Consider the following 12,636-nt stretch of genomic DNA (forward strand, 5'->3'; position numbering starts at 1 on the left):
TTTATTTATGTGTGTGTGTGTGTGTTTCTTATTGATAAGAAGAAAAACATTTTGGGGTAAAAAATGGTCTAGGAAAGACAGAGAATCCTGGAAAAGGATTAAAAAAATGTGTCTCTTTCTATACAACAAAACCATAATTCCAGACCATGAAAATGGACAACCAAGAGGTTATTATTTGCTTTCCAAAAACTTTCATGCTGTGTGCCCTTTCAGAATTGAAACGGCCCTGTTTCGGATATGTGTTTACACAATGCCACAAAGACATAAGTTGACGAATCTAATTCTGTTGATGAATTTTCCGATTAACAAATTTTGATTTGCACATCATCTTGCAGAAACATTTTCATTGTATAAAGAGAAACCTATCTAAAGAGATTGTCATTACACATTTCCTAAATGGCTGCTAATGACAGAAAACTCAAAGTAACGGTTGTCTAAGAAGATGGACCTGTATTTCTCGTGTGAAAAAAGGCCTGGGCTCATTAGTCCGGGACTGGCCAGGTGCTCCAAGGTTCTGACTTCTGTCTCAACCTGTGACTTCCATGTCACAATCCAGATGGCAGCTCTAGCCCCAGCCCCAGCCGTCACATCTGCATTCCAGCCAGCAAGGAGAAAAAAGGCACAAAAAGGGAATGGTGCTGCCTGAGGATACATCCCAAAGTTTCACATCTCATTAGCAATAATTTGGTCACATAGTTTCATCCAACTGGACACTAGGAAATGTAGGGTGGGCATGTGCCTAGCTAGAATTCTGTTTTCCAATGACAAACAGAGTAGGGGAGAATAACCACTGGAGGACAAGTAGCAGCATTTGTCCTCCTTGCCTCCAGGGAAGCATTGTCTGGACAATGTTCATGAATGTGCTTCAAGAAAAAAATGTTTCACGATTAAACATTTGAGAAAGATTGTTAATTATATTTCTTCCCTTGGAGAGTCACAATATCCACAACACACGAAATTTTGAGAAACCCAGCGACTGAGAAGCTGAACTAATTTCATTTAACTAAGGATTTAATAAATTGATCTGAGCATGGGACTTCACTTAAGGGGCACCGCTATGGGACAGGGTTCTATGGAATATCAGTTTGAGAAATGCTGCAAGAAACTAGGAGCCATAGAGGGTACTCAGGCATCTGGGTGGGAACAAAGGAAACTATAAGCAAAATGGGATGGAAATAAATAGCCCAAGTTTTCAGATTTGGGGGGATTGCCCTCCTTTTAAAATCTGCATAACAACAATTCAAGTCCCATTCTTCATTACTACTAGAATTCTAGTTATTTTCCCAATATTTTCCCAATATTTGAGAAGTGCTTTTATCTCTTATCCACAATGAATCCTCCAGACTTCCCCTCCGCTCATCCTGGCTTCCTTTCATCAGTGCTTCTCCCTGGTGTGACGCTGCTTCATGCTCCTCCCAGTCTGGATACTCTCCTGCACACTGAATACAGGCTATGGGCTATAATAGACTTCCTTAAAATTTTTAATTGCAAAAGAGAAAAAGAAATCTTAGCGCTGATTGACATATTTACTACTCCTGGCAGCCATTAGCAGGACCTTCACAAGCACTTCCTTTCGAATTGTCCCTTTCCTTGGCCACTCTGACGTGGGTGTGCTCATTCTCCTTTTCATCTGCTTCATATCTCCTCTTTCTCAAGTGCTGGGCACGAAGAGACTGCGATCCTGCCACAGAGGGAGCCAGGGGCACTCTTCTTCTTCGGTTTGTTGTTCTACTTATTTATGCATCATTGGTTGCTTCTTGTATGTGCTCTGACTACGGATCGAACCCCCAACCTTGGTGTATTGGGATGACACTAACCAACTGAGCCACCAGCCAGGGCAAGGGGCACTCTTCTTGAAGATGCACTTTCTGAGGGCTTTCCCCACAACGGAGGAAGCATGAATTGCCCTAATCAAAGAATGGGAATGAGGCCTAATGACCTCACCACCAGCCCGCAACTACTCCTTAGTCTGCCACTGCCTGGCTCCCCCAGATTAAAAAAAGAGAGAGAAGTTTTCTAAGTGAAATACATCAGTCTTTAGCTATTAATTAAAAATACAGAAACCTGAGCCTTACCCCAGACCTGGGGCGTGGAATCAGACTCTGGGGCGAGGCCCTGGAATCTGCACTTGTAATGAGTAGCCCACCTCTGGGGATTGTAAACTGAAGTTTAGGAATCACCACAATGGATGAGGCCTGAATTGGTAAACAGCATAGTAATTTCTAAAGAGCTACACCCACCCCACAACGAAACGGACTTTTACATTAATATATGGAGCACTCAGTACCCTGCGTGAAACCCTGCATGTGAGTGACTGTCCTGCTTCAGAGCTTCCACAAGGTAAAGGTAGGCACTTGCCCCATGTCACGTGACTAAAGCAGCATTAAAAATAAAACCTGAGCCTTACCCCAGACCTGGGGCGTGGAATCAGACTCTGGGGCGAGGCCCTGGAATCTGCACTTGTAATGAGTAGCCCACCTCTGGGGATTGTAAACTGAAGTTTAGGAATCACCACAATGGATGAGGCCTGAATTGGTAAACAGCATAGTAATTTCTAAAGAGCTACACCCACCCCACAACGAAACGGACTTTTACATTAATATATGGAGCACTCAGTACCCTGCGTGAAACCCTGCATGTGAGTGACTGTCCTGCTTCAGAGCTTCCACAAGGTAAAGGTAGGCACTTGCCCCATGTCACGTGACTAAAGCAGCTCCTCAGAGTGCCCCCCCTCCCAACGCACAGGGCAAGGACCTTCCTCCCAAACACACCATTCATTGGAGGAGGAAGGATTGGTCTTTCTTAGTTCTAGTCCTTAATTATCTGTGTTCTTTGGCAATTCTGGAAACCAGTTCACAGGGGATCCTGGAGAGAGAGAGAAGTTTTCTAAGTGAAATACATCAGTCTTTAGCTATTAATTAAAAATACAGAAACCTGAGCCTTACCCCAGACCTGGGGCGTGGAATCAGACTCTGGGGCGAGGCCCTGGAATCTGCACTTGTAATGAGTAGCCCACCTCTGGGGATTGTAAACTGAAGTTTAGGAATCACCACAATGGATGAGGCCTGAATTGGTAAACAGCATAGTAATTTCTAAAGAGCTACACCCACCCCACAACGAAACGGACTTTTACATTAATATATGGAGCACTCAGTACCCTGCGTGAAACCCTGCATGTGAGTGACTGTCCTGCTTCAGAGCTTCCACAAGGTAAAGGTAGGCACTTGCCCCATGTCACGTGACTAAAGCAGCTCCTCAGAGTGCCCCCCCTCCCAACGCACAGGGCAAGGACCTTCCTCCCAAACACACCATTCATTGGAGGAGGAAGGATTGGTCTTTCTTAGTTCTAGTCCTTAATTATCTGTGTTCTTTGGCAATTCTGGAAACCAGTTCACAGGGGATCCTGGAGATGAGGGGAGTGATTTGGGTTCCACCAGAAAGAGCGTTTCCAGGGCCAGGCAGGGGGAGAAGAAGTGACAATTGTCTGTGGGTTGGGAGCAGGGCCCAGGCAGGGAGGACTGGCAGTGACAAAGTGAAGCTAGGAACACCATGGATTCAGGAAGGTTGTTTAAAGCGGAAGGTACTCTCCTCTTCCCTCCATCGTCTAACCCTTTCTTCCTGCATCTCGTCATCATCGCCCAGATGCCAACTTTTAGCACTGTCTAAAGACCAAAAGGTTGGAAGTGCTTCTAGTACTTCTGAGTTGGAATCTTTTCCCCTTCCCTATTCATTTTCACCAAGGAGCCCTCCCAAACTACTTTCACTTACTACTCTGCTGTGGAGAACAGTCAGATGATCTCTCAAGTTTCTTTCTAACGTTGGAAGTGGGCCTTGCCCATGAGGAAATCACTGCTGGTTCCCACAAACTCTCAGGCATCCAATGCAAGCCCAGGTGTCAAGAAATATCCCTAAGTCAGGGCAAAGGGCATGAAACTTTATCAACTCCTGCAGGAATCCTCCTTAAAATTAACCACTTCCATTTCCTCTTTGAAACTCCATAAGAAGCCCTCCTCCCTGCTTCCTGTACATGACTTAGTGTGAACAGTTGCTCTGTGGGGCAGGAAAGGGTCTGTTTGGCTTTCTGCACGCGTGCTGGGTGTTTGGGAGGCCGGAGCACGTGCCCTTTGCTCCAGCACACTGCCTGGTACTTCACAGAACAAAAAGTGTCTGTGGAGTGGATGAGCGGATAAAGGACTTCAGAGCTTGTTCTCTCCTGCCCCTGACTAGTTGTATGATCTTACAAAGCCATGTCACTTCTCAGAGTCCCAGTTTCTTCATCTCTGAAATGGAGGTGGCAGAAAAGAATAAAGGCAGAATCGGACTATCTATGATTCCCTTTCTGCTGTCACAAACTAAGGTTCTGAGCTCAATTAAAGTGACTCCACTGGCTAGTCCCCCCCCCCCTTTTATAAATATATTTTATTAATTTTTTACAGAGAGGAAGAGAGAGGGGTAGAGAGTGAGAAAGAAACATGGATCAGCTGCCTCCTGCACACCCCCTATTGGAGATGTGCCCACAACCAAGGTACATGCCCTTGACCGGAATCAAACCTGGGACCCTTCAGTCCGCAGGCCGATACTCTATCCACTGAGCCACACCAGTTAGGTCAAGTCCCTTAAGATGACAATTTTCTGGTGACCACTTCTAACCCCCCCCCCCCCCCCCACACACACACACTGGGAAAGTAGGGCTGTCCACTCTACCTCCCTGCCTGGAGGCAGGGTGAGCAATGGGGAAATGGATCCTGCGTACCAGGCCCAAAAGTGGGAACTGGAGCTCTGATTCAGGAGTCTGGCAGAGTAGCCCTGTGAAATAGCCTAAGGAATTGGCATTCTGGTCAAGGGGACACCTCCCTAAATCAAGAACACCTGCTACTGAGGCAAAACAAAAGGGCCTGAAGCACGCCTACATGGAGGGATTTGTTGGCTACCTTTGGCAACAGCAACGCCATTTGCTAAACAAGCTATGAACTGCAAGATTCATGCAATAGCTTCACAAGCCTCTGGGCAATCTTTCAACTGCCCTCCCACGACGTCGCCTGTCTCTGTCCATGTGAGGTGGACAGACTGGAGCTTGGGTATGTCCAAGGACAAGCTGCTTCTGATTTGGGCAGAACAAGTTCGGAATCAGATGAGAGGCTATCTATCCCAGCCTTGCAGTTCCAGCCCCAGGCTAAGAACACAGCAGGCCCTGTTCTCCCTTGGGGGCAAACCAAGCCATTTATTTATTTTTTTTGTAACTTGTGTCCCTGAAATGACTGCCTCCAGGTAATAGCCCGGGGGGGTGGGCGGGGGCCAGGCTGAGGGGAGGTTGCCCTAAGCGTGTTGTTCTAACAGCCTTGTCTTTCTAACAGCCGCTTGGGAGGGCCCTGTCTCTCCAGCGTTCACTTCTGAGAATGCTTTGATCATAGCATACCTGGCTTCTCCTGTGTGTCCCCAGGCTGGGCCCCCGACAGGCGCCTTTGAATCCCTTTAGAAGGACCATTACCCATCCTTCCATGCAGCCCCTCCAAGGACACTCGCAGGCTCTGTTTTCCTTTCTGGGCCAGTTCCAGCTTCCCTGAAAATCAGATAGATCTCTTGTCCCCACCTCGCATAGTCACGGAGGCCCTAAAGAACCCAGATGCATTAAAAACAAAACCCTCCCTGTTCTCAGAAGCACCCAGCTCGAGCACAATGAACAGTGAGTGGCCTAGTAGTTGTGAAAGCCTGTCTGGAATGGCCCAGCCACTAACTAGCTCTGTGACCCTGACCTCAACTCCAGGGGCCTCACTGACCTCCTGTACAAGTGGCTGGGAGCTGGCAGAGTTGGTGGACTGCAGGAGGTGAAAACAAGTAACAACTGAGTGTTGACAAAACGCACCCAGCCGTAACATTCCATGGTGCAGGGCTCTGTGGTGGCTTATTAGAAAGTCGAAAGGGTGCTTTTTTTGTCAACTGTACTATCACACAGTACTCTTTTTAGAACACAAATCTAGTCCTGTGCCTGCACTATCCACCCCAATCTCCACCTAAAATGGGCCCATGGCTTTTCATAAGTCGTAAAATAATGACTACAGCCCTTACCTCCGACTGCCAGGCTTTCATAGATAGCCTCATCCCAAATCATTCTTGTCCTCTCCCTCCGTATGTCGGGTGGGGCAAAAGTAGGTTTACAGTTTGAGTACACAAAGCACAGAGTTAATAAAGCCACTGTAATCATCATAATCTGCATGTCTTTTTCCATACGAACAACTGTAAACCTACTCTTGCCCCACTACACACCTCTCTTTCCAGTTCCCTGAGCTCATCAGGCTTCGTTCCAGCTCAAGGTGTTCAACATTTCGTTCTCTCATTGTGGGATGTTTCTCACTCCGTGCACCCCTCTTCATTCTACCTGGTTAAATCCTGTGTGCTCCTCCTTCCTTAGACAAGCCTTTCCAGGACCCCCAAAGGGAGTTTTGCTTGCATAACACTGTACTTTTCCTTTGTGGCCCTTATCACTAGCATAATAAATTTACTGCATTTCTTGGTTTTAAAAAATTATCTGATTGTTTCATGAGGGCAGAAACCACATCTGTCTGATTCCCACAGTCATCTCTGTTCCAAGCACAGTGCCAGGAATATAATAGAGGTTCGACAAATATTTGCTCAATAAATATTCAGTAAATATTGACTTAATGGGCTACCACATAAACAAATAATCTAAAAGAACTACATTTTGATACTTTAACCATAGTATCAAAGAGTTATTCTTTGTAAAACTCAAAATTTCTTTTTGAGGGTTACTTTGGTGGGAACTTGTAGCACCATATCTACATGAGATCAGTGTTAATGTAAAAAAACACACACACACACAAAAAAAACAACATTGAAACCTGTAAAGAATTGTTGTGAGTTTATATGAGCCAAACTGTCGACATATGCCGGGAAGCAAAACCTCAATGAATTGAGATAATGCTCTGGAGAATGGCGGGTTATATCTGTATTTATACATTGGAATCAAAGGAAGGGTTACATGAAATCCATTGGTGATAGACTAGAGAGGTGAGAGAAAGCAAAGTGGGAGAAACCCCTGGGATTGGATAAAAAGTAAAATGATAGACACATACTTAAGTGGGCACAGGAACAATTAACAATGAAGGAATTAGTGGTATCTGTCCTGGCGCCCAGGCACATTAGGTTGTGCCCCAAGGGGTCCAGAAAAAGGGAAGTTACAAGTTACCCAGACATTTCAAAGGGTATGTTATCTTAGATGCAACAAGACAGACAGGCTCAGTTAAGATAAAGGTTGACCTTGTCAGTGAAGATACCAGCCTAGGATGTAACTGCCCACCATAACTGCTTTTAGTTAAAGTTTAACTAAATTTAGACCATCCTTTGTGGTTACTTTAGATCTCTGAGTTTGCAAGACTGCCATGCAGGCCTTCCCTGAGCTTGTCAGGTTAGCATGTAGCCCCTTTCATCCACATCAGAAAGATCAATGATATAAAAGAAAAATGTTGATTTAGCACTAATTACTACCCAGAGTCTTAAATCTACGATTGTCCCTCTGATCCTCTGACTTCAGTTGATAGAAATCAACTCACAAGTTTTGCTAGTGGGTGCTACCTGTTTTCCACTTTCCACACCATGGGATCTAACTTAAGAAGTCTAGCCTAATTCATGAACAACATCTCCCTGAACAATAAAACAGCTCTCTCCTCTATAAGTTCTGCATCCATATCATGTACACAGAAGGATCAGCAAATAGTGGCGTCCCTAGAAACGAATTTGTAATCCGAAATCCTTTACTGAGACCCTAAAAATAAGACCCATGATGGTACCTGGTTTGTCCACAAGGGGTCAGTCTCCACTGGTAGCTCCTGGGAGCAGAGTTGCCTGTTTGTGACCAGCAGAGGTTCTCACCCCCTGTTCCATCATCCTCCAGGCATCCTGCCCACATGCCAGCAATGTTTCCTCAGGGTTCTTCTTCACAGTGATCCTCATCACAAAACTTGGTCAAGTGAGGTTGATGAAGTCCTGTTGGTTACAGAGGTCCTTCCCTAACCTTAGTTTTCCTTTTCCTCGCTGTCTCCCTAGCGTGGACTTCGTTCATCCGCTTATTAAATCAATTATTTTACAGGCTCTTACAGAATGGCTGTTATATGCAACCCTACAATGTGACCCCCCAAACACCATCGGTTCAGAATTTGCTCAGAGTCATAAAAGCCTGAAGCAACTTGGCACTTAAGCAGCTGTGCTTAAGCAAGTTTGCAAAGGAGCCAATGGCACCGATGCCCGATTTAAAGCTTCTGAGAGCTTACTTGGTGCCTTGCTTTATGTCCAGTTGGAAGGAACTTTCAGTTGATGGTTATGTGAAACTACTGATATAAAATATGCCTCCTTAAGTCCTGAATGAACAATTCCTGGATAATAAAAACATGCAGAAGAGAAATAATGGTTAATTTTAGAAATAATAATTTTATAGAATAAATACTATATAAACTATGCGTAATAACGTCTGGTATTTATCTTGGTGATTTAATAATACAAAGAGCATTTGTCTAAGGATTAAGTTTATAAATCTGAAATGGTGGAGTATAAAATGTTGTAGTATTAGTTACAAAAGGTACTTGCTTAGTTAGTATGGTGTTGTTTAACACCAATAAACATGTCGTTTTATTGGAGTGGGAAGACAAATTGACTCCGAGTGGAAAACAGGGCTCGTCCGGGATTTGAACCCGGGACCTCTCGCACCCTAAGCGAGAATCATACCCCTAGACCAACGAGCCAGACATAAGGACAGTTTAAGGGTTGAAATTTAAGTAAAAAGTTTTCGCCACGTCTACACTCAGTCTTTTTTAATAGCTATGAGTATATAATGCCACCTAGTGGACAAACAAATCGCTGCATTCTTTTTTACTCAAGTTTAGAAAAGATACCCTTACAATTCAGATCATTTTAGGAAAAATATTTCAGGATCAACGAGAATAATTTCGCTGTATGTTTGCATGTTTGCGCTTCCAAATGGGCCAAAGATGCTGCCTGAATGGTGGGAGGCGATCGATTCAGGGATAGTCTAGAGCTGCGGGCCGATTCCTTGGCCGTGGGGAGGGAAGAGCGCGCGCCTTCCCGGGAGGGCGTCTCCCGGACGGCGTTACCTTTTCGGGGCAGAAGAGCCGGGGCCGGGTAAGGAGGCTTCTTCCGGCCTCGGCACCAGACTGGCCAGTTATTGGGTTCGGTCAGGTCTGCCTTAGATTCTCACCTCCCGGAAACTTTCCAGTCTCCTCCGAGACGACCCCAGACCCAGCATCCTTCGCGTAGAAAAAGCACTTGCCTTGCGGCTTCCTCCATGGAAAACCGGCCGAAGCAGAAGGCCTCGATTCTCCCGAGGGACCGGCTTGTGCCAGGCCCACAAAGTCTGTTCCGTCCCTCGGGAGGCCATGCAAGATGTGTATCAGCTCTTTCCACCGATCTCAAGCATTGTGGTTTAAAAGAAGAAAGAAATCAAAACAAGCCAGAATAAGTGGGGGGAAAAAAATATGATGAACCTAATAAAGTTATAAATACGTGAATTATAAAGTTAGGAAGGAAGCGGAAGAGAGTAAAGGGTACATGACATGCTGCAGAGACTAACTGACATGAGGTAGCGTGGCCGAGCGGTCTAAGGCGCTGGATTAAGGCTCCAGTCTCTTCGGGGGCGTGGGTTCGAATCCCACCGCTGCCACAAGCTTTTTACACGGATGATTGATTGTACCTGGAGCGGCCACGTTGACACAACGTCTTCACCTCCCCTTTCGCATCCAATCGTCTGTCTCACTCGTTAGTATATAGAGAATCTGGGTATGCACTCTTTTGAGATTTCTCATCATTTTGAGCATTTCATACTTTAAATTTTTTCTTAATGAAACAATACTCCTAGACCATCACAAGATCGTAATGATCCCTTTGAACCCATAGTTTCCCAGAGGCAAAGTACTAAGACTTTAATATCATAAACCTGTAACATTTGCTTTGCCTTTCTTCACTCAGCCGGAGAGGGTATTTTGAGCAGTTATTGGCACTGTTCTTGTAGAGGATTACAGAAAAGATGAATAAAACATAATGCCTGCCCATAAGGGAAGCTCACAGACCAAACTGGAATAGTAAGCTGTATAATTACAAAACGACCTTGAGGCACTGTAAAACAGCAAGCACATGAAGAATAACACATCACACATTTATCAAATGATGATAACGTTAGTATGCACCAGCTCCCAGTTTCTTTCCAGAAAAAGAAAACAGCTCCTGTGGGTAGCACTATTTAGTTTCCAAGCAATTTCTCACACACTATTGTATCTGACTAAACAGGACCCCTGAAGGCAGGCAGGGAAAGGGAACTTTTTACAATCTTCATTTCATAGCAGATGCACCGAGAGGCCAAGATATTTATCTGCTTTCCACCTGCCCCTCCCGCCTGCCCGCCTGCCCGCCTGGGGCAGTGGGGAAACAGTGTCAGGCAGAATTCAAAATAACTTTGAGTGGAGAGGACAAAATGCAATAATAAATATATCAAGGCAAAAAATGGGGCTCGTCCGGGATTTGAACCCGGGACCTCTCGCACCCTAAGCGAGAATCATACCCCTAGACCAACGAGCCACGGGTACACAGACCTTAAGTTATGCCTCAAGGCTCATTCACGTCAGTAGGCGTTTCCTGAAGAATCGTGTACTCCAGTGCCTTCTATTGGCAGGAATGCGTATTTATTTGTCCAGCAAACAAGATTCAAACTGCAAGTCATTTCTCAGCGGCCGGAAGGATCAGGGGTCCTGGGGAAGAACGTCCGCATTGACGAACGTTCTCTGAGAGGTGCCGAGTGTACAATGTTTGCAGAGAACTGCGCTGGGACCCTCGAAGCTCCACTGCATTGGCACCCTTGAATACGAGGGGAAAAAAGTGAACTGCAGGCCCCAGCGAGATTTGAACTCGCGACCCCTGGTTTACAAGACCAGTGCTCTAACCCCTGAGCTATGGAGCCGTACCCGAGTATCACCTTTCCATATCTCCTCTTATAGATGCATTCACTAAGTTTAATACACCGAACTGGTAAATGGAATGTTGACAGGAGCAAAACTCCAGGATAGTCGCCAAAATAGGAATCTTTTCGTGTTCTCTCAACACTTCAAAAGACTGCTTGGAGCAAACCATTTATCAGATCGTCTTCTCATCCCTCATCTTGATACTCTGCCGAGACATTGCCTCCTGTGACAAGATACTCCTTCGGTGTTCAATCCTGTGCCTTTCTAGTTCCCAGAAAGGATGCAGATCTTTAGAATTCCAGATGTTTGGGTACATGAGGGACTCACCTAAGAAAGGAATCTGATAATAGAGGGTGTCTGATGGGGAAGAAGATTGCAGTGCACCCCTTCACTCAATACGGTGGTGCTTTTTGTGGTGCAGTCGGTGCTAAAGAAATAAGGATAAGACGTGGTCTTTGCCCTCTAAACCTTATAGTCGGGCGACGTAGACAAATAAATTCAACAGTTGGATAAGTTAAGTTCTGTGATAGAAATATTTGTAGGGTGTTTGGGGTTACAGAGGAGGGGGATCTAAATCAGTTTGTGTTAGAAGTGGGGCTCAGGGAAAACTTACAGGAAAAGCTGCCTTGAATTGACTTTTTCTGGTTACTTACTATTATAAAAAAATTAAACTGCACAAATTGCAATATAATTTAATGGATTTTGACAAATGCATTCATCCATGTAAATGCTACCCTAATAAATATATAAATCGTTTTGTGCTCCTTTTCACCAATACCCCAACCCCTCCCACCACCTCAGAGGAGACCAGATGAATTGCCTTTGGTCTAGTCTAGAGACATTTACAACAGGAGGAAGGGGATGAAAGGCAATTACGTGGAGGAAACAGTATGCAAAAGCATGGACTTATGAGAAATTAAAATAAAAACAAAATGAGGTGGTAAATCAGAGAAGAGATCTGTCCCGGTTTTGGCCTTTCTAAATTCAGAGCCCCAAACCCAATAGTTTGCTTTTTGGGGATTAATGCCTCTCTCTCAAAGGTCCAGGGACAGGAGCAAGTAAGAAAAAGGTGTGTTGGGGAAGACGAGTTTAATCTTTCCTTAAGATATAGATTTACATATATCTTTGGTATAAAATACCATTTTATTTTAAAGAAAAAGGCTCTTGTTTTCACTTTATAGAAATCTCATTTGTATAAGCTAGTAAACAGGAACTAAAAAATTTTTTAACTAAGAAAGATCTTGTGCCTGTTTCTTACTGCAAATATAGTCCTTGATGAGAACATTAGAAAAAGCAGATTCATATGACCCCCAAGAAATGAACCAATTCTGCTAAGATTTAGACCCTCTGATCACAGCCCTACTCTTGTACCCATGATTTTTAAATATTTTCATTTGTCCAGGATCACAAAATTTGTAAAAAATATGTAAGCTTGTATATGATTGTGTCCTTTAATTTTCATTGTGTAAATGTAAAACATGACCACTGACCTTACACCATTTTAAGCAAGAGAAATGTTCTATTTAGATAGGCAAAGTGAGGCATTCATGGCGGATGTTCTTGGTTGAGGAATGAGTCACGGAGAAGCCTCACCATGTTGTCCTAAGAGGAGATGAACCTGTACAACTGCCCAGGGTGAAGTATGTTACAGGACCTT

General features: G+C 44.6%; 1 protein-coding gene and 4 non-coding genes across 5 annotated transcripts in view; 1 reads left to right on the top strand and 4 right to left on the bottom strand.

The window, feature by feature from the left end:
- The window catches only part of RNASE12 (ribonuclease, RNase A family, 12 (non-active)), an 8,358-nt gene extending 2,809 nt beyond the window's left edge, over positions 1-5,549 (bottom strand). The window contains exon 1 of the mRNA XM_014539646.1: positions 5,417-5,549. The gene's annotated coding sequence lies outside the window, so the exon portion shown is untranslated. The remainder of the gene's footprint in view (positions 1-5,416) is intronic.
- A 3,132-nt stretch (positions 5,550-8,681) lies between these two features.
- Positions 8,682-8,753, bottom strand: TRNAP-AGG. The gene has a single exon. It is a non-coding gene; the product is annotated as a tRNA-Pro (tRNA).
- Positions 8,754-9,606: 853 nt separating this feature from the next.
- TRNAL-AAG lies at positions 9,607-9,688 on the top strand. Its single transcript has one exon. It is a non-coding gene; the product is annotated as a tRNA-Leu (tRNA).
- An 839-nt stretch (positions 9,689-10,527) lies between these two features.
- On the bottom strand, positions 10,528-10,599 carry TRNAP-AGG. Its single transcript has one exon. It is a non-coding gene; the product is annotated as a tRNA-Pro (tRNA).
- A 306-nt stretch (positions 10,600-10,905) lies between these two features.
- TRNAT-UGU lies at positions 10,906-10,978 on the bottom strand. The gene has a single exon. It is a non-coding gene; the product is annotated as a tRNA-Thr (tRNA).
- Between the last annotated feature and the right edge of the window lie 1,658 nt (positions 10,979-12,636).

Source organism: Myotis brandtii, unplaced genomic scaffold, assembly GCF_000412655.1.
Source record: "Myotis brandtii unplaced genomic scaffold, ASM41265v1 scaffold2247, whole genome shotgun sequence".
Taxonomy (NCBI): Eukaryota; Metazoa; Chordata; class Mammalia; order Chiroptera; family Vespertilionidae; genus Myotis; species Myotis brandtii.